Raw genomic sequence first — 22,568 nt, 5'->3', positions numbered from 1 at the left:
CATACTCACGTTGCTTTTTTCTTCGCTCACTAGCAGGTTCCATTATTCTCTTGATGTGTGTTCTGGGGCTGGAAGAAGCTGGTTCAGTTATTGAGTGCTGGGTACAGGTAATTAAATCATCAAAAGTTTCCAGCAAATTTTAGCATGAAAACAGTTAGATTCCCCTTACAATTTCTGAACCTCCTACACATAGCCCTCACCATTAAAAAAGGAACAAACCCCCCTATCACCCATCTATATGTTGGTACTAGAACTAATTGACAGGATATGCCTTTAATTATCCAGGCTTTGAAGTCTCACCTATTGTGAGTTGCTTTCAAGGAATGCAGTGTAGGTGTCACGTTGGAATGAGAAAACATAACTAAATCATCCACCAGAAAAAGAGTTGCTTTAAATAAATAAAAACATAATCCATCTTCAGCCACCTTTCACAATCTGCAATAGTGATAGGGAGTGCAGGGTTTTTTTAAAAAAAAAACTTTTCTAGATGAGCTATCTTATAGGGACCATATGCTTCTGGATTTCAGTACATATACTGCCTTTTTTGTTTCTGTACAGTTATTGTTGGGACTGGATTCTACAAATTTTAATTAACTTACTGAACACTGAGCTCTCAAACTGTTAAACCAGCCAAAAGTAACTGTGGGTTTCTTCACCATATGGCAGTGCTAATTTAAAACCGTAGTTACATGCGTTCAGCCAGTTGGATCCATATTGTATCACGCATCAACCCTACATCTGCTTAAAGTATTACCCAAACAATAGTGTACACTCTTACCATGGTGTAGAGTGTCTCACATAGTTGTTTATTGCCCACTAACACAGAAGCCAGACAGAGCCAATATGACACAGTGAACCAAGGATGGGACCTGGAGTCAAACTTCCACATGAATGCCTGATCTTTGGTGAGTCAGTGAGTCACTATTTTCTGTCTCCATTCCCAGTCTGGATTTGGAACCACATACAATTAGTATAAGATTTGTCCTTGATGGATCAATCCAACATCTATCTAATCTAGCATCCTGTTTTGAACACTGGCCAGGCAAATTACTTTTAAAAGGTTCAGAAGAAGGCATGATGGTGATGGCATTCATCCATTATTATTGTCTGCAGTAGCATTGTTTAGCAGCCTCCATCAAACTTGTGGTTGTGAATTTTGTAAGGACAGTATGTTTTTGCATGAAGTATTTCCTTTTGTCTGTCCTAAAATTGAGCATGAATCTAATAATGAGTGAATGCCATCATTTTCAAAGCCTCTATTGTCAGCTTTCCAAACCTTGTTGAGCCTGTGGACATTTCTGTAATTTTGAGAACAGGTTGTAGGTGCCACCATAAAATGGCTTCCTCATGAAGTGTACAATCAACAACAAAATGGCAGTCATGGAGGCTAGCACCAGTTACAAAATATCGGGAGGTTCCAAGTCAAGGATCTTCCTATGATGAAAGCTGCTGTTTCTGAATGGGTTCTCCCTGTAGACAGAAAATAATGCCTCTGAGATCTTCTGTAATAACTCCTGCTCCGGTAAAGTAGAGGAAAGTGAGGATATGGTGTTTGCTTGCAGGAAGAGATGTTCTGTGGAAGAAGAAAGTAGATACCAGGGAGTCCATTGGCCATGAATGCCGTGTTGGGGCAATACTCTATTGGGTTTCTTACTGGCTGCCTTTTCCCTAGACAAAAAATTCCTAACCAACATATATCCTTTTTATGCACTTATTGGCAAGGAGGCTATTCAACCAAGGGTAGAAGGAGATCTAGAAACATAAAAGTGGACATGGAACATCATCATAGTCTGATTTATAGCACATTCAGGAGTGCTATACTTTGTATACATTATCTATGAAGTCCTTACAAGTGATTATTATTGTCTCCTCTCTCCCCACTGAAGCCATTTTCCCATCTCACAATAGCATGGGAGGAAGGTTTTTTCCCTGTTTTTCTGCTCCACATAGAGTATTCTGTGCACATAGAGCAGTAAAAACAGGGGGGGGGGGACTTCCCCATGCTATTGTGACATGGGAAATGGCTTGAGGGGGGAGGGAGGATTCCCTCCTCCCCTTCGCAGAGGCATTTTGAGGATGTTTGGGCTCTCCTTTACTTTTTAACAGCCATGTCCTAAAACTGCTGTGTGGCTGCAGGGAACCGAAGTTGTCCCAGACCCAACTCTTTAAAAATCTGCATGTCTAGCTTGACCCTCAGATCCCTGCCAGCAGTCACCAGCTAACAGAGCCCTGCAGGGCCAAGACCGAAGGACATGCAAAGCAGAAAGCTGTCCCCTAGAGACTGCTTGTATACTTTACAATGGTTACCAACATCTTAGAGAAAAAAATACCCTGTCCCTTTTGTTGAGGCTTAATGATATATTATTTACCCAGTAATGTTATTTACCTACATGCCATGGAAAACTCCAGCTGCCTATTTCCACACTTTAAACCTTTATTAAAGGGAGAGGATATTTTATCCAGGCCTGTTGGCAACCCTGTCTACACCCTTTTTCAAAGTCTGTTACAAGTTCCTTGTTTTAAGCACATGTAGCACACTTGATCTAACTTCTCATTCACCTTCACTCACATATCTTCTGTATAGCTGTCACCAGAGGTTTGTTTTACAAACCTTTATCATTTGTAAAGGTTCATTTGCAATTTTAGTATATGTTTGAAGATGAAATGAGTAATTCTCACATCAGAGCGTGGGTAGTATCATTTAGAGGGTGGATCTTGATGCACAGGAAGCTCTGTAAAAATAGCTATGTAACATTGCTTCAATGAAAAGCCCTGTGCTTCTCTAAAATCTTCAATGAAACCCAAAAGATGGTATGAAAAATGCCAGCAATTCCTGGCTACTTAGGACTGATTTAAATGTGACAGGAATCACACGGACTCCATCAAGACGTAAATACCCATGTGGGCACTCCATGAGGCCAGCACAATGTTTCAAAGCTCTTTGCCAGCATACTGAGCTATACTTAAGCAGAATGTGCGTGCCAATGCAGCTGCCAGCAGGACGATGCACATGCTGTATGTGGATAGCCTAGCATCTGGGCCAAAAGCCCTTTAATAGTTATTTGGCTGTATAAAGCACTATCATGAGCACATCCTTTTCAGCAGACTCTATTATATTTAAATCACCCACATCATTAAATAATCAAGTACTTAGCCTTTACATTTTTTCTATTAAGACACCCACATAAAATCAGGTTTCACAGGTGCTGGGTTGCAACTTAGTGGATTCACGGGATTTGTACCTGTATGGAATTTAGTTTTGCCAGAGATGTGAGTTTCCTGGAACACATCTGCACAGCAGCTTTTGTGCTGTAGTTTTGTGCTGTAACACTGGATCCAAAGCTTAGTACTTACACAAGACAAATTGCTCACTTTAAAAACTCTCTTTTTGGTCTCTGAAAGTAGAAGATTGTCCGTCCAAACTTCATACCCAAAGATCTGGTGATCTTCTTCCATGGTGTAGACTGCCAAGAACTGAAAGGGTGACTGCAGCATACAAGAATCGGCTGCAGAACTTGGGTATATACAGTACTTATTTCTGAATCCTTTCAAAACTTCTGTGGATTTTAATTCTGGCTGTGTAGTGACTTTATGAAGTGGAAACACATGTCAAGTGCCATTCCACTATTACCCTGTCTGTGAGGCAAGTGAGGCTAAGAGACAGCATCTAGCCAAAGTTGGGGTTGCCAACCTCCAGGTGATGACTGGTGATCTCCTGGAATTGCAAATGATCTCCAGGCCATAGAGATCAGTTCCCCTGGAGAATATGGCCCCTTTAAGGGTGGACTCTATGGCATTCTACCATGCTGAGGTCCCTCACTTCCCCAAAACCCACCATCTCCAGGCTCTAACCCCCAAATCTCCAGGAATTTCACAACTTGGAGCTGGCAACCCTAGCTGAAGTTCACCCAGTGAGCTTCAACATTGAGGAGGGACTTGAACTCAGTTCTCCCCATTCTAGTCTGTCCATTACACCAAACTGGCTTTCATGCCTGAAATATTTGCTATTCTTCCTGTTCACCTGATGCACAAAGCTCTTCTGAGGGCTACCAGCCAATTTATTACCAAAGCTCATGAGATTTTATGGATGTGAACAGCATATTTGGGGAGAAGGGCTCAAATGCTTACCCTCCCATTTTGCTTATTTCAGTACCTCCTCTTCTGTACCCTTCCAACACCCCCACTTCTGCACCCTGAATGATGTACTCACTTCACTCACTGCAACAGCTTCACCATCCTGGAGCCTGGTGTACAAAAAAGAAAGGTTTTGAAAGAAGGCCTGGCTCACCCCCTGCTCTGACCCCAGCAACAGTCTCTGTGAAAAGAGGGCAGAGTGGACTCTTCCCTAATTGACTACCAATCTTCCTGAGAAAAGAGCATAGGCCCAGTACTGCCTTAAACATTTGATACAGGTAAACAAATCTTTTTTTGCTCTCTCAAAACCCCCCTGAGCTTAGAGGCAGTGGTGGATGGAGCACTGAAGGCAAATTGCTCCCCCCTCCCAAATAGGGTTGCCATTCCCCCACCCGGGGTGGGGGATCATGCGCCCACTTACCTGGCTGGCGGGGAGCACACTCCCTGGGTGCTCTCCCCGCCTCTTGCCCACTGCCAGCTCTCGCCACCGCGGCCCCTGTGTGCCAAATGAGAGTGGGTCATGGTGAGAGCTAGTAGCAGCAGCGGCAATTAGAGCAAGCAGCAGCAGCAACCCTGCATGATGATGTCACTTGTGGAAGTGACATCATGGCGCAAGCCGGGAGAATGTGTGTGCTGCGTGCGCATGGAGAAAAGAAGCCGGGTTAAGTACTGGCTCCCAATCCTCCGCCGGGAGACTACAGGGACCTGGGGATCACCTGTCGAGGAACTCCAGGTCCTGGCAACCCTACTCCCAAAGTTAGGCTGTGGGTGTATTGTTTTCCTGCTGTGAGTGCTGCTGTACCATAGTGGTTAAATGGTTGGGTTAAAAATCAGTATTCTGCTGGTTTGAAGTCTGCTACTCCCATGAGCTCAGCAGGTGGCCTTCAGTTCAGCTAGTCCTCTCAACCCCAGTTCTTCAGCTGTGTTTGAGGAATAATAGTAACACTGACTTTGTTCACCGCTCTGAGTGGGACACTAATTTGTCTAGAAGAGTGGAATATAAGCAAAGTTATTATAATATTATTATTACCAAACTGGCTGACTGCATTATCTGAGATTTGCAAAGAGCTATAATGTTTGGAACTGTTTTTATATATACAAACACATTGCCTAGTAGACATGAGCACGAACGGAAAAAACCCCCAAACAAGCTGTTCGTTGTTCGTTGCCATCCATGAACAGCGAACAATGAACAGTAATGAACATGACCATGTTCACTGTTCGTGGCCCTTTAAAGATCCCTTTAAACTATCAGCTGGTAGGTGGCAGGGGGGATTCCCCTCTGCTGCCTGCCAGCTGATAGTTTAAAGGGCCCTTTTCTGCCACATGAAAGGGGCAGGGCCCTTTAAACACCCCACTGACCTTCCCAATGTCCAATACCCACCAAATTTGCATGATGCATGGGTGCACCCTTTGTTGTCATTTTCTCTTCACAGCGGCAAAAACGGGACTGTCTGCTGAAAGCTACTTTGAGGGGTTCCAAACTGACCTTCCCAATGTCCAATACCCACCAAATTCGCAGGGGACATAGTCCTCACTGTTCTCCAAAGACCCCCCAAGTTTCAGTGAGATTGCACCCCAGGAAAGGCATGATCCATGCCCCCCCTTTGCTGTCATTTTCTTTTCACAGTGGCAAAAACGGGACTCTGCTGGAAGTACTTTGAAGGGTTAAAGCCAGAAGGAAAGGCAGAAGGAGTTCAGACAGAGTTCAGTCTCTGCCTCCGTTGCCAGGGGAATTGATTGAAAGGCGCCAGACTGTCTGGCTTGACGAATGGCTGACGAAGGCAACGAAGAAGGCTTGCAACAACCACTTGTTCATTTAGAATGGGGCTCACAAATGGCTTGTTTGCGAACAGACCAACGGACTGTTCGTGGGTTTTTTCCGTTCGTAATGCTGTTCATGCCCATGTCTATTGCCTAGTACTTTCAAGTCTTTACTGGAAAGTTTTCTGAAATAAGTCTCTCTCCACCTCCATCACCACCTTTATTTTCTGGGCAGGATTGGATTTATTCCCGACCTCAAACATGATAGGGACACAGTGTGTATTGACAACTAGTTTCAGTTCCCCTCCTCCCTTCAGCGTGTATTTAAACTATAGAATTTCTTTGAAAGCAAACCATAACTGAAGTACAAAATATCGTCAAAAACTCAGTCGATACATGATTTGTACATGATGGGGTGAGGGGAAGCTTGTATGGAAGGAAAGTGGCTTATAATGCAACCCTAAACAGAGTCGCAGCCTTCTTCAATGAACTCTGAAAGGTTAACTCTGCTTCAGGCTGCACTGCCACATATATACTTTTTGCTGCTATGATGAACCCTTCCAACCTCTGAGTCTAGTGGGGTAGACTCATAATTAAAGAAATGCATCTGGTTTCACATTGTCAAAAGACTAGTTCCTTGGTACAAGACCTTCCTTGTAGATCTGAAGGATGCATAACCTCTTCCAAATGTTCAGATCTAGGATACTTACCCAATGACAGTCAGTGAAAGGAACTAGAGTGTTTGTGGGTTTTCTGTCTGGAGTTTCAGAGTGGCACATAAAAAAATCATTAAATTCAACTCTTTCCCTAAGACTAAAGCACAAGGCTGACAAGTCCTTGTCAGTAGAGCAACATTTACTTCCCTTTCCCATGATAATTTCTTTCATAAAACTGCATTGCATCAGAATCAAACAGTGACACAAACCAAGAGGGAATAGTGGAAGTTTTTCTTCTTCCCTTTCAAATGAGTATCTCTATCAGAAGCCATATGCACATGCACCAAAAAAACAAAACAAAAACACCCCTTCAGAGTTCAAAGCATATTTTTAACATTAAAACTCAATCTTAAGAGCTCTCGTCTCCAACTAAGAAACAACAAAGCTCTGAAGATGCTTCTAGCTTGAATACTATTACGAAGATGCCAGGGCTGAAGGGAAAAATTCTGTCTTATGTTTTCCTATGGGTTACTGTGAAGAAGGTTGACTTTTTTCCCTTTGTATATGGCACAATGGGGGAAAAAATCTCTTCAGTAGAAGAAAGGCAATCTGGACTGTGTAGGAGGAGCACTATATCAAACTTTACCTCATGGCTATACAACTTGTGGCTAGATTCTGCTGACAGTTACTTCACTCAAACTTCAGGTTAGTGATTTTTAGCTCAGTGAAATTTTTCCACACTTACACTTCTAATGCTAAGACAGTCATTTGGCTTTAACTTAGACTGTCATTTCTTCCAAATTAATTTTCAAGTGTTTAGAAATATCAGCCTGGTATAACTCACTTTTTGGATGATTTTCACTTCAGTTGTCTTTGATATTAGAGATGGGCACGAACTGAAATACGAACCAAAATTCATCATGAACCTGGCCGGTTCATGGGTCACGAACCACCGGTTCATCAGAGACCATTTCTGACAAACTGGGACGAACTTTAGGCTTGTTCGTTTGGTTCATTTTCGGTTCATCACTGCAGACAGCCTGGCGCTGATCAATCAGTTTCCTAGGCAACTGGAGATGAGCTTTCTGCAGTAGAGGTGTGCACCCCGCTGCTTTTCAGCTGATGGGAGGGGGATCCCCCATGAGCTGAAAAAAGCTCCAGCTGTTTGAAAGGAGCAACAGTTCTCTTGCATGCAAGAAAAGTTTTGCTGCTTTCAAATGCTGTCTGGAACTTTAAAGCGTTTCAGTATCTGTTCTGCTTCCCATGTTTGTAGAAGTTTGCTTATTCCCTGCTGGCTTTAAAAGCAAGGAAAGGGCTAAATAGCTGGTTTTCCCTTCTTCCTTTGGGGTATTCACAAACACACACTCTCTCTTTTTCTTCAAAGGCAAGAAAGTGTAGCAATGTTGTAACATTGTAGCATTGCAACATTGTAACACTGCACTTTCCTCCTGGCTTGAAAAGCCAGGAAAGGATTGAATGGCTGCTTTTCCCTCTCTCCAAAGCATGTTTCAGGCTTTGCAAAGAGTAAAAAAACCAAGCATTTTGCACAGCCCTTTGGAAACAAAGTGGCAGGGAAGCAGCAGCAGCAGCTTCCCTGTAAGTAAGAAAGAGTAAGTATTCTCTTACTCTTTTGGTTTTAAGAAGATTGGTACCCTATTTCCAGTTCCTAAACTACTCCTCTTGAAGCACCAGTACTCGTCTTGAGTTTTTGACTGACTCTTAAGGTCTCCAAAGGCATTTTCTAACCACACCAGACCAGGGATCTCTTCACTCTTCGGAGCTAACTCCCTGTTTGTCACCAAGCTGAAGTTGGTTCCCAGTTCCTTATTCACAGTTCGTAGTTCCTTATTCGCAAAGCCAGGCACAAATATTAGGGGAAATTGAAAAGCTCTGCATCCCAAAATAAACTTTGTAGGGGCACATATCATACATTTCCTAATCTAAAGAGTTACATTCCCTAAATCTAAACCACTGCCTGAGATAGGCGGTAAGGCTGAGATGTGAGTCTGTGGATAAGACCTTCATGGCAGAGCATGGAGGGTTACATCCTTCTCCTTGAAGAACCACGAGGCAAGAGAGAGAGATCTCCCAAGAGGCATAGAGACAAGAAGGAGGCGTTCCCACCTTAGACAAGAGAGTAACAGCTTGCTAGACTTACACATACATATAGAGAGACATGCAGTGCCCCCAATTTCCAAGGCATGCTGAGTCACCTATTTCAACAAAAAGTAGGGTGCCCCTAGAACAAATCAATAAGCAGAAAGGAGGGCAGCTGCAGCAGAACTTGCCAACTTCCCCCAGTTCTCCTGTCTGTGTTAAAATTCTCTCAGTCAGGGCTGAATCTCGAAACTGCCAGTACTCAATCCCTCTCAGCTGGAGCTTAAGTCAGACTTCCCTCTCCCCAGCATCCAGTTCAGTAGTCTTTTTCTGGTCACCTCATGCTACCCAATCAGATTCCTTGGAGCCATCTGTCACTCAAGACTCTCTGTTTCTGTGAAGAATTAAGCCTTCAGAGTCCTTCAGCTGTTTGTACAGCACTTCTAAACTTTTAAAAAGTGCAGTCCATCACACACCCTAATTTTGTGACCTGCTCAAGGAGGTCAGGAAGCCCTCCATGCTTTTGGCATTTCACAAACTAATTGTTCAGGATTGCCTTTTTATAAAAGTGACAGGCCTATATATAACAACATGGTTCAGGAGATGTTTCAAGGAAGGTACCGGGTCTTTGGACTTTATGTGCTATCTGTTGCTGTATACACTAGCTTGTTCTCAGTGCTATGTACTTCTTCTTATGTAATACCATTCTTGTTTAATATTTCTGCTTTGTTTCATATTTCTGCAATCCCAGTCCTATTACAGTGCCAGTTAGATGTCTTATCCTATTGATTGCATTAACTTACACTGTGTAATCTATCTTGGGTCTCCCTGAGAAAAGCAGACTATAAATAATGTAAATAAAAATTTAAAAATTGCCTGAAAAGCTCCGACAGTCTATGCCCACACATTAAGCCTCTGTTAAAGGGACAGGATATTTTTCTTTGAGTCTGTTGGCAATCCTACACCACACACTATACAATGACTCAGTGTTCACCTCATAGGTCTTTCTGTACCCCATGAATGGAGCTAAAGCTGCCTTTCCCCCACCTTGCTTTCTGATCTACTTGTTTTTGCTCTCTGGCTCCACCCCGCTCATGCTCTACTTATGCACATTAGTTTCAAGAATTGTCACACATACATTCCTCGTACCTCACAGCAAGGGGCTACTTTGAGTTCTATTGGAGATCAAGTGCACTAAAAATGATATCTAGCTACTGTTTTAGAAGGCTGTAATCATGCCACTTATTCTTGCCTGCATTTGAAAAGCTGCTAGGGAGCAGGAAGTGGCAAAATAGTCCGATTTTCTTTCATTCCAGGCAATATTTGATTTCTGTGAAATTGTTAATGTGTCTGAATACCCTGGTTTTAATCTTGTAAAGCATTCAAGCACATGCTTAACTTCAAGCAATTTAAAAAGCACAATGGGATTACACTGGTGGTTAAAGCTAGACACATGCTTAAGAGCTTTGTGAGGTGAGGCTTAGTGCATTCAGCAACTCGCTATGACAATCTCTCAGTGGAGAACAATATCTAAGGGATCACAATAGATTCCTTTTCATTAAGAAGGTAGGCAGAAAAAGGAAAACCTCCAACCCACGTCATACATTAGAAATACAAACCATCTTTGGGTATACAGCTTCGCTCCTTCAAACTAACCCATATTTCTCCCTGTATTAACCTCTCTTTGCACAAAATCTACCTTAATCTGATCCTTCCTTATCCCATTTTATTACCTCTGCTAATCTTCCTTTACAATAACCTATTTTCATTTAAAATTCTAAACAAACCTCTTTGCTCAGATTCTTCTTGATGGGTTCATGTGCTTTTATGTACCCTTCTCAGCTAATAATGATCAAACACATCGAACTAAATATGGTGCAAGGGGTAGACAATGCTAGCAGAATTATTGATGCTTTCATCCACAGAGGTAAGGGTTATTTATAAGATACATTACATGTATGACAATGATAGAATTTGTATAAAAATAAGCATTACGGACACACATGGCTGGGGTGACAAGACAAGCAGTTTCAAGATTACCATAGATGGCCCCTATAATCTGTTTTCAGTGCCAGGACTTAATTTCGAAGATGAAGCATAGTACTGAAGGACCTGTGAGCACACAGAGACTGCAAAGAGCCAATGTGGTGCTGTGATTAGTATGTCAGATTAAGACCTGGGAGATCCAGGTTCAAATCCTCACTCTGCTATGGAAGCTTTCTAGGTCACCTTGGACCAGTCACACATTCTTAGCCCAACCTGATTCACAGGGCGGAGAGGATAAAATGGAGGAGGTAAGAATGTTGAGAGTAGCTTGGGGTCCCCTCTGGGGAGAAAGGCAGAGTAGGGTATAAATAAAATAAATATATAAACAAAAACCGAGATCAATATGTTGTTTATTTACTTTATTTATACCCTGCCATTCTGCTGAAAAATGAGTGTGTCTTTCAGGTTTGATCCTCATCTTACTATATAAAAGGCTAAGTGTATTCATGACAACTCACTTCCTACACTGGTGCACCTCCAGAGAACGCTGCTGTGGAGGGAAGCCCAGATGAGGCAGCCAGACCTCTAGAGAGTGTGCCACAGTGGGAAGTCCAGGCCGGGATCAGGCACAGAGCAGACAGCAGGAGAATGAAGTGGTAGAATAGACTGCATCACCGGAAACTGCAGTGCAGGAATATCCTTTGAATTTGGAGGAGTGAAAAAGCGCATCAAATCTGAATTAGAAATGGAAAAGTTTTTGAGGGACAATGAAAAGGACTTACCAGCAACAAGGTTATGAATATGGAGTGTGAAGTTTTATCTTGGAATGTAAATGGACTTAATCAGCTCTTCTTGCCCCTGTTGAAGCTTGGACATGGGGGTCTTATGCCAACCGCATTGGCTCCAGGACTGCCGCAGAGATTTTAGCCGACCTGTCTTCGGGTGGGACCTCAAGGGACGGGAGAGAGTCCGTTGCGCAGGACCCCCCCTCGCCCGAGATCAACGCGCCCTGAGGTTCTTGAGCATTCTATGCCTGTTCTCTGCCTGAGAACAGTTGGCCGCAAGCTTGATTTGCCCCGCCGGCCATTAAAACGGCTGCCCGGTCAGCTCAGCACTTTGAGCTGCGTTAGACCTCCATGGATCCCAAACCGGAAGTCGATGTTTCAGGGGTTCATGAATGACATCTTTCATGACCTCCTGGACCAGTTTGTCAACATTTATTTAGATGACATATTAATTTACTTCCAGAACCCAGCTCAACACTCCCAGCACGTGTGCACCGTGCTGCAAAGACTATGGCAGCCTAGCCTGTTTGCCAAACTGGAAAAATGTATGTTCCATCTACCAGCAGTAGAATTCCTTGGGCACATGATCTTGCCCCATGGGATCCAAATGGATCCAATGAAAGTCGAAGCCATACAGACTTGGCAAACCCCCCACTCTCGGAAGGAAGTACAATAGTTCCTGGGCTTTGCAAAGTATTATTGGCAATTCATTCCCAACTTTGCATCCATTGCTGTCTCTCTAACTCAGCTTCTCTGACCTAGGGAGCCATTCCAGTGGACACCAGAAGCCAACCAGGCATTCCAGACCTTGAAGGCATGCTTCATTGCCCAACCTATAGTCCGATACCCAGATTCCCCAGCCGCCCTTCACAGTTGAGACAGATGCTTCCAGCACAGAAACAGGAGCTGTGCCGTCACAACATGAGATGCCCTCAAGCACTCCACAGCCCTATGCTTACTACTCCCGCCAGCTTACCCCCACAGAAAAAAATTATACCAGCAGACTCTGACACAGTAGAGGCCAGTAATCAGGAATAACACCTGCTGGCTGGTCAGCATCCACAGCCAGCAGCCGAGGCAGAAGCACCGATACCTTCCAGCTCCAACAACACAGGTGAAGAACAGCCAAGGACTCCCAAACCTCCAGCTTCACCCAGAGAGTGCTGCAGACAAAGCCAACGTATGGGGCTGCAGGAGAGGTGGCGAAGCGCACACCTCCTGGGTCAATGCCAGCTGCTTGCAGATAGTGATAAGGAGATACCACAGAATAGCTCCCAAGCAGCTGGCTGCAAGCCCAGCCTCACTATAAAATGCAGCCACAGAAGACCAGGAGGTGTGGAAGCAATGTGTTGGATTTCTACTCCTGCTGTGACTGCTCCTTTGAACCTTGCCTTGCTCCTGTAGCTCTTGAACTGTGTCCTGTCTCTGCCTGCATCTAGACCTGACCTTACCGGTAACTGACCTACTGATTTGGACTTTGGACTCACCCCTGGCTTTAGACTTGTGCTCTGACTTTGGACTGGACTTTGACTACTCTGCTTGGGCTGGCCCAGCCCATGACAGGTGGGCACCTGGGAACCCTAATCTCCACTGAGCTCTTTTTAAAAAAATAGTGATTAAGGTTGCCAATAGGCCTAGAGGAAAATGTCTTATTCTATTAAAAAGGCATAGTAATAATAATAATAACAACAACATTTGATTTATATACCGCCCTTCAGGACAACTTAATGCCCACTCAGAGCGGTTTACAAAGTATGTCATTATTATCCCCACAATAAAACACCCTGTGAGGTAGGTTGGGCTGAAAGATCTCCTAGAAGCTGTGACTGACCCAAGGTCACCCAGTTGGCTTCAAGCAAAGGAGTGGGGAATCAAACCCAGTTCTCCAGATTAGAGTCCCATGCTCTTAACCACTACACCAAACTGGCTCTCTGGAGGAAATGGGTATGTAGAACTTTTCATTGCCTGGAGATAAATAACTTCACCTGGTATTTGGTAAATAAAGACCTACTAAACCTCTATTAAGGGCATCATGGATATACCTATACTTATAGGAGAACAGTTGAGAAAGTCATTGCAGATGCCTTTGCACACAGAAACAGGGCTAGCTCAGTCCTATAAATAGACAGGCCACAAATGGAGTTGAGAGGGCTAGACCAGAACAACCTTGGAGAGGAGCATGAAACAGTGGAGTTGTATGGCTTTGTGTCGATTAGAAGAGCTGCATATCAAGACAGAAAATGTTCTAAGACCCAGACGCAAAAAGTGTCTGAGGATGGCAGGAGAGTCTTAAGTCCATATAAGTTAGAAATATTACTCAAGGACAGATGTATTGGTGGAGAGCCAAAAGACATTCATATGTATGAGAAACTTGTAATCACTAATTTTACATAGCCTTTATTAAGATAAGAGAAAGCAAGAATGAACTATTTTTATATATTTTAAAAAGATGTTTCAAATATAGATAATCTGGTCTGCTGTTTGAAGTTATAAGACAGGAGGTTAGCCAAGAATGTACATGCCTTTAACTCAGGACTGATACAACTGTTGTTAAAAGAAGGTTTTGAAACCCTAAAAATATGACAGGCTAAATTGATCGAGAGTGTCCTCTCAGCATGGGCTCCTTGCCTGTGACCTTCTTATCTTTGGGTAAGATACTTTTTTGGACTCACGTAATTGCTTTCCTTAAATGATTTATGTAATAATAGATGGTATGATTTTCTGTTGATTGAATTGATATTAAGGTTGCTAAATAAATATGTTCTGTTAATAAAGGCTTCAGATTGCAAGCAGAGGCTCCATAATTGTATTACTTGTGTACAATACCCAGTAACAAACCTAAAACATAATCTGTGGTATACCTCTTGCCAGGAGTTAAATGATTTGATATAGGAAAGCTAACTAGATACGCAGTGCACGCCTCTATCTTAATCAGGCCTAACCAGAGTCATCCAGAACAAAAGGACAAGACATTTTTTTTCTCCAGATAGGTGATATCCTTAAGTATTGTATAAACAGCAAGAATTTCTTAAAACTGTAATTGGGCTACAGCTTGCTACTATGAGCTCTGCAGGTGGTCTTGGGCAAGCCACTCCTCTCAGCCCCTGCTCTGCAGCTGTATTGTGTGGATAATATAACACTGGCTTTGTTCACCATTCTGAGTGGAGCACTAATTTGTCAAGAAGAGCAGTATATAAGCACAGTTATTATTACTATAAGAGTGAATATTTGACATATGACAAGAAAGCAGGAAAAAGAGATCTTTATTCATTTTCTTTCTGTTGTACTCGTTAGGTCAGTTTGCTGCATTTGTTTTTAATAAACAGTGAACAGGAGACTAGCCATTTGAAAAGGGTGGTGTATGCCTCTAAAGCCACAGGTATTTAATCATAAATAATAGTTTGCCTACCTATCGTGATGTGCTTGTAGGTGTCCCTTTAAGAAATGCAAATTGGGGCCATCAGAAGGCAGAGTTTCATGGCTGGATCAGTTTGAAGAACATATTTGCATAAGTTCTGCATTGTGTCTCACTTATTTGCCTTGAGTTTCGTCACCTTTCCTTCTTCCCGTTTACCCAGCTGCACTTGATAATGAACCTGACAACATTAAAAAGTCACTAGAAGTAACCCAGCTGCCTCAAAGTGAGTTCACAGGGAGAGAGACTTTGTAGCTCTTCTCAGTCAGTCCATTAATTGCACATAATGAGGCATTTAGTGACAGAGGGATGGCTGATGAGCCTTAGCTGAAATAACAAGGGCTTGCCAAGAGCTGCATTTTCACTGTCAAGAAGAAATTAGCAGAGTCCTGACAATAGCTACCACAAGATGTCAAGTCTTGTGGCTGTGTGCTAACTTGTTATGACATGAGTGCCTTCATCCACCACTCAGTACAAAATGTTGCCCTTGGAATTCTTCTGGGGGTTGCTGCATAACCCTGAGGACACAGCATTGGGCCTAGAGTAGTGAGGCTGCACCCTTGAGAACATAATTCGGAAGGGAATGCACACTGTAGTTGGCTCCATTTCATCCACAGCAAACAGCAGACCCCAGGATCTTGGTAGTAGGCTGATCTGCATGCAAACATTGAACAGAGAAAGCCTGCTTTCCTATGCATCCCAATCTGCCTGGGGCTGAAAAGAATAAAGGAAGACCACTGAAGTGGAACTTAAGGGACATGCATTAACCTCCTGGTTTGTAGCTATCACTGCCACTTTTGAGTTTTTAAAAAAGACATGCTGCACACATGTACCCTTTTCCCACATGATGGTGCAAACATGTCTTTGTATGCAAGAAGGTCTACCCAAGTACAAACAGTAAAAGAGAACTGCCACCTTCATACTTAGACACTTCCCAGGGGCATCTTCCTTTTACCAATAAATCCCATATTAACTGCAAGGTGCTGTGCTAAGTACCTAAATGGATTTGAAATTGTTCGTATTGAAGCTTGCAGTTCTAATGATAGAAAAGAAAGTGGTAAAACAAGACCCTGAACATATTTTGAAATATTTAGGCTTCCACCCAAGCATTTTGGACTGTTCTCAAATTGCCTCTCTGTTTACCTAGACCTGCAAATCCATCTGGAATGAAACATTCACAGTGCTAACTCTAGAATTTGGATCAGAACTACATAAAAATATGCCCTGGGTGTAAGGATTGTGAGGGAAAGCATTGCATACAAAAGTAGAGGTGGACACAGACTGCAGAAAAACCACAGGCCATTGGGCCATGGTCTGTCGCGTTTCATGGACCACAGACCACAAACTTTTTACAGATCCACCCCAGTTTGTGGAATGGTTCGTTGGTCTGTGGTCCGTCAATTTGGGGGGGGGGCTATCAGCAAAAACCAGCCCCATGGGGGAGCACTGATTTCTGTGCCGCTTGCAAGCTTTAAACCCCGCTTTAAATCTTGCATCTTGCTTCAGCTGGCAAGGGAAATTCCCTCAGGTCAGCTGGAGCAAGCTGAGGGGATATAAAAGTTAAAGTGCCCCTTTCCGTGCAGTTCTCAAGCTGCGGGGAAAGGGGTGCTTTGCAACCCCCCTCGGTTTGCTTCAACTGGCCCACGGGGGGTTGTGTGTTAAAAGTTACAGTGCACCTTTCCCTGTGGCTTGCAAGCCACATGGAAAAGGGCACTTTGCAACCCCCTTGCCTTGCTCCAGCTGACCCGAAGGAGAGTCCCCGTGAGCAAGCTGAGGAGGGTTTAAATGTTAATGTGCCCCTTTCCACGCAGCTCGCAAACCATGCAGAAAGGGGTGCTTTGCAACCCAGTGTGACTTGCTTCAGCTGGCCAGCCAGGAAGAAAGCTCCCCGCCCGTCAGCTAAAGCCAGCCCTGTGGGGTAGCACCCATTTCCATGCTGCTTACAAGCGAGGGGCACAAAAATGGGTTCTTTAAACCCCTTGCCTTGCATTAGCTGTGGGGAGTCCCTGCTTGTCAGCTGAAGCCAACCCGGTAGGGAGCGCCCAGTTCAATGCTGCTTGCAAGCAAGGGGCACGGGTGCTTTAAAGGTATGGACCAATGGACAGTCTGACCAGCCCAAAAGTTATCGGATCCATGGAAAACAAGCATCCCACAACCTTCCAGTTCACAAACGCTGAACTGGGCCAGTACGTGTCAATTGTTGGTCCATTTTCTGCTCTGTGCCCACCTCTATAAGACTAACAAAATTAGTGGTAGGGTATGAGCTTTCATGAGCCATGAAAGTATCTGAAGAAGTGAGCTGTGGCTCATGAAAGCTCATACCCTACCACTAATTTTGTTAGTCTTATAGGTGCTACTGCACTCTTGCTCTTTTACACTGTTACAGACAGATTAATACACTACCCATCTTGATCCTTTCTATGTATATACTATCAGAATGGGCTAAGATATGGCTGTGGTCTTTCAGCTCTAGGCAGTGGTACATCTTTCTGACAAATTTCAACATTAGGTAAGAATCAGTTCTAACAGCTTCTAGGCAAATGGTGGACTATTTTTCTTTCCACCCCAAACTGTAGTTATTGATGGAGGTTTCCAGCAAGACCCAGTTCATGTATACAGCATTACCTATTTGGGGAAAGTGTATATTGTCAAGTCCATTTGCAAGATGCATTCCTCATATGACTTCTTTGCCATGAGCAAACCACACTCAGGGCTTGGCGGAGAAAATGGCCATGTATTTCATGGTTGTGTGATTCACTCTCACAGAGTTTTGCTCATATAAACAGGGCCTTCTACAGATACCACCCTGTAGTTAGGCTAAATCAACCACTGCCCAGACACAAGTTTTCTCTGTGGTAGCTTCCACCTTACGGAGTGGTCTGCCTGAGGAGGTCAGGAAAGCTCCAACATTCCTGGTTTTCTATAAACTAAGCAAGACTGAATTAATCAGCAGGGCTTTCTACCAGATTATAGGTCCATGTCATAAGATATAGCTCAAAGAGTTACCTTGGTGAAGGACACGGTTTGTACACTAGACTATTGAGTACTGTCTGCTGATATAGATAAACTCCTACTAGGCAGTTCAATGTTGCTAAAGATGTCATATTAATCACTATTCTATAACTAGCAACAAAGCCCGTTGTGGGGGGAAAATACAACAGGCTCTAGAAAGGGAAGGGTGGGCAGGCAGGCATTTGCTCATCCTACGTCACTGCTTCCAGCTGGTGAAGGAGAGGGGTGGGCATTATCATCTGCTCCACGCCTGATCTGCCTGATCTTGGCCATGTGAAGGGGTGGTGGGCTTTGCTTCCTGCTCCATGCTGGGTAAAGGGGGGTATTGCCTCCTGTGACTATGGCTGGGTGAAGGGGGGCAGGCATTGCCACCTTCTCCAAGCCTGATCCCAGCCAGGTGAAGGGGGTGGGCATTGCCACCTTCTCCCTGCTGGGTGAAGGGAGGAGCAGGCATTTCCTGCTGCTCCGTGCCTGATCCTGAGAGGTGAAGGTGGGCAGCAGGCTTTACTACCTACTCTGCTTCTGACCCCAGCTGAGTGAAGGGGGTGCAGGCTTTGCCACCTGCTCTGTTCTTGATTCTGACAGGTTGAAGGAGGGGCAGGCATTGCTACATGCTTGGCTCCTGACTTCTGCAGAGTGAAGACAGAGTGGGCATTGCAGCCTGCTCAGTGGCTAATGCCGGTAGGTTGAAGAGGGCAGGTATTGCCACCTGCTCTGCTGCTTCTCCCGGCTGGGTGAAGGGAAGAAGGGCATTGCCTCCTGCTCTGTGCCTGATCCCAGCCAGGTGAAGGCACAAGGTTGGCATTGCCACCTGCTCCACTCCTGATCCCAAATGGGTGATGGCAGGGGGTGGGCATTGCCATCTGCTCCACCACTAATACCAGCTGGGTTAAGGCAGGGGAGGGCATTGCCACCTGCTCCACACCTAATACCAGCTGGGTTAAGGTGGAGGATGGGCATTGCCACCTGCTCTGTTCCTAATACCACAAAAAAGCAAAGGGAGCAGCCCTCAAAGGAAACCAAAACTGAACAATTACAAGGGCAAAGCAATGAACATAACCAGTCAATAATACAAAGCAATTATTTTATGCATCATAAAATTGTGAAAAACATTCAATCTGTAACTCCACAAAAGGAGACGAACAAGGGTGGTGGTGAACTGGTGCAACAGAGCAATATAATACAGGCTAAGTACAGTTTCTTAAGTCTGTGAAAGTCTTGACTATTGATGTATTCTGGGGTGTGGCTTCGTAGGGAGAGGAGAAGGAAGCTTAGTGCCAGAGCTCTGCTCCCCTCTCCCTTTTTTAGCCAAATAAAAGCTAACAAACCCATAGAAACAGAATAAAATATGGGCAAGCAGACTGCTGAAAGAAAGAAGCAACAGCCAAAGGTGGTTAAAAATCTACAAGACTTCTTCCCGAGTTCAAAAGCCTTGGAAGAAACATAAAGTGTACTAATAGGAGAAGACAAAATGGCCGACAGAGAAGAAGTTGCTCCTCTGAACGCACCACCTGGATTAGTCGCCTCCTGTGCTTCGTTTTTAACACAAATGGAGCAAAGATTGCAAAGTAAGATAACTCTTTTATTACATTCAATGACTGAACAATTTGCTGAGTTGAAAACGGCACAAAGTGAAGCAGCAAGAAATGCTGAAACAGCAGTAGAATTAGGGGAAATGCTGCAAACTGAATTTATAGCCTTAAAAAAGGAAAATATCCTCTTGCAAGATAGAATATTAAGGCTTGAAATTTCTGCCAGACAGCTGAATATTAAGTTCAGGGGCATAGAAGAAAATAGCACATTTAAAGAAGACCTTATTTCATTATTAAACTCCTGGCTAATAAAATCCTTGGCTATGGAAGAGGGGACAGAATTGAAAATAACAGATGCTTATCGTGTGGGTAAACGCAACCTGAGTAAAAGAAAATATCCCAGAGATATAGTGGCTACATTTGCAAGTTGGAGAGATAAAAAGACAATTTTGGACTTGATAAAGAAAAAAGGATCATTAAACTTTAAGTGCTCTCCCATTTTGGCCTTATCTGATTTACCAACAGAAGTTTTAAACAAAAGAAGAGAGTTAAAAGAAATAACAGAGACATTAAGAAGAAAGCAGATTAAAGACAATTGGAACAATTTTTATTATTATTATTATTATTATTATTTATATTTACAACAATAATAAACAACCATAAACAGTGAAAAACAGTAAATACAAAAGGTAATGTTGTGGAATAACATTGAAGTTGCTAATGAACAAATTCTTAACTACAGGATAGTAGTAAGTGTATCACATTTTTATACAACTTGTAAATATTAAGCAAAATGCAATTAACATAAAAAGCCTTTAAAGCTAACTGTCCAGAATTTTTTGATATAGACGATTCGGGGGATGTGCTTCCGTTTTATCTATAAAATCTAGAAAATGCCACCATTTTTCATAAAAGTTAAACGAGGATGAGTTTGTATGTATATTGTCTGTTATTTTGTCAATAATAAGTTGGTCCCAAACTTTGGTTAGCCAATGGGATATTGATGGTGGTGTTTGTTTTTTCCAGAAGTAGGCTATGGAGGATTTGGCTATGGTTAATAAGTTGTTGATTAGATCTTTCTGTGAGGGAGGTATGTTGTGATTTTGCCAGAGGTTCAGAAAGATTAATTGGGGGTCTAATGGGATATCATAATTCGTTATGAGCTTTATTTGTTTTAGAATTTCTAACCAGAATGCCTTTATTATGGGACATTGCCACCAAAGGTGAGCAAAGGTGCCAATATTGCCGCAATTTTTCCAGCACTTAGGAGAGTATTTCGACGTTATAACTGATAATTTCTTTGGGGTTAGATACCAGCGTGTGAGAATTTTAAATGACTGGAGTTTTATGTTTATTGCCTTGGAGTTTAATGTGGAGGAGGACCATATCTGTTTCCATTGGTCAGAAGAGATCGGGGTATTACAGTCTTGTTGCCATTTTTCTTGATAGGTGTAATGTTTTGGTTTATGGAGAATCATGATAATTTGGTAGATTTTAGAGATCAGTCCACGTCTTTGTTTTTTATCTGTATCCAGGAGTTCTTCAAATTGAGTTTTTGGTTTTAACATAATATCCCTTAGATGTATTTTATTTCCCATATTTGCCAGTTGTAGGTATGTAAACCATGGGATAGGAGAGTTTAGTTTACTTTCCAAATATGGTTTTGTTAAAATCCCGATATGAGTTGAGATATCACAGAGTTTTATACTGGATAGGAATTTCCATTGTTTATGATTGATCACATTATAGCCTGGTGGGAACCACAATTGGAACAATTTTACCATCTTGCAAGTAAACCATAAGAATACTACCAATACTGCCACTGATAAGGAAACAGGTACAGCATTCCTTAAGAACATTGATTTAGAACTCTTGATGGATAAAGAGAAAACAACACAGAAGCTAAAAAAACTTCAAGATTTGCCTCCTTGTAAAAGCAGCAAGATTCCAGTGAGACTAAACAGAAAGCCCAACTGGAACTTTAAAAAAGGAACAATTATTGAGGTTGTAATAATAGAAATTAATAATGTAACATGTTGGGGGAGGGGGGGGGCATTGGATGCATCCTGCACTTGCTCCCACTGTTTAGTTTATTGTACTCAAGTTTGTTTTTTTCCCCAGTAACCGATAGCAAATGTCCATACGGTTACAGAGTACAATATTGTTTGAATGTTGAAGTTATTTTTAGTGGAAGAACTATTACTTTGGGTGATATGGGAGGGGGAGTTGGGGAATGGGGTTGGGCAGGGGAGGGAGTGGGAGGAGGAGGGTAACGGGTTATGTTGACATGTTTTGTAAGGACAATATTAACAGTTACAAGTTTTTGTTTATATTTTTCACTTTACTGTTCTTGGCTAAAGCAATTTATAAAGACTATTCACTGTCATATTCTTGGATATCATTAACATGTTAAAAGCATATTTAAATTTTTTTTCTCACTAATATTCTAAATATTACCACAGAAAAAAAGAAAAGAAGTAGAATTATAAGCATTTATGAATAGATAGTAGTTTAGATAGTAGTTAGGAATAATGTTAAGATATAAGTTATTACCTGTCTTAGAGATGCTAAATTATAGTACTTTACTTATAATCAATGAAGATATATTTGTATATAAAAATATTTTTGAGTTAGCAATATCTAAGTTACTCTAAATGTATGTAGTGGAAAACTTATTTTGTACCACTGGCTATTTTTCTTGACTTTGTAACTGTTTATAAAGCATATTTAATTTTTTAAAAAATGGGGACTATTGATGTATTCTTTTTTTCTTTTATCTGTAGGTGTCCAGACTGAAGAAAGGGGTACCAAGACCCCTGCGACTCTACAAGGAGCCAGCAAAGAACTTGTTTCAATTTCTTTTCCTCAGGAGTCACAGTACAAAGACAACCTGAACTAAAAATAAAAATGAAGTACATATAATAAACAAAATCGTCAGAAGTCATTTTAAACATACATAACAGACATGATAATACATATGAATTACATTATTAATAATAGAGATAACACTTACAAGCAAGAACACCATGAACCTCTTAAGTGGCGACACAGTGCCTACAAAACTGCCCGCCTGCGAAGGACACCCAACTCACCCATAATATAAATACAATTCTTAAAGAGACAGTATACATACTGGGAAATGATTGGTCAAAGACTTATAAAAAGCAAGTCAAAGATAATTCAGAGT

At 42.5% G+C, this 22,568-nt stretch overlaps 1 long non-coding RNA gene across 1 annotated transcript; it reads left to right on the top strand.

Moving 5' to 3' along the window:
• The first annotated feature begins 32 nt into the window (after positions 1 to 32).
• Positions 33 to 22,259, top strand: LOC129325518 (uncharacterized). The gene is made up of 4 exons (XR_008596642.1): positions 33 to 107; positions 3,406 to 3,528; positions 4,151 to 4,412; positions 22,165 to 22,259. It is a non-coding gene; the product is annotated as an uncharacterized LOC129325518 (long non-coding RNA).
• The last annotated feature ends 309 nt before the right edge of the window (positions 22,260 to 22,568 follow it).

This window comes from Eublepharis macularius, chromosome 3 (genome assembly GCF_028583425.1).
Source record: "Eublepharis macularius isolate TG4126 chromosome 3, MPM_Emac_v1.0, whole genome shotgun sequence".
NCBI classification, from domain to species: Eukaryota; Metazoa; Chordata; class Lepidosauria; order Squamata; family Eublepharidae; genus Eublepharis; species Eublepharis macularius.
The sequence above is the reverse complement of the archived record's forward strand: the minus strand, read 5'-3'. Positions and strand labels throughout refer to the sequence as shown.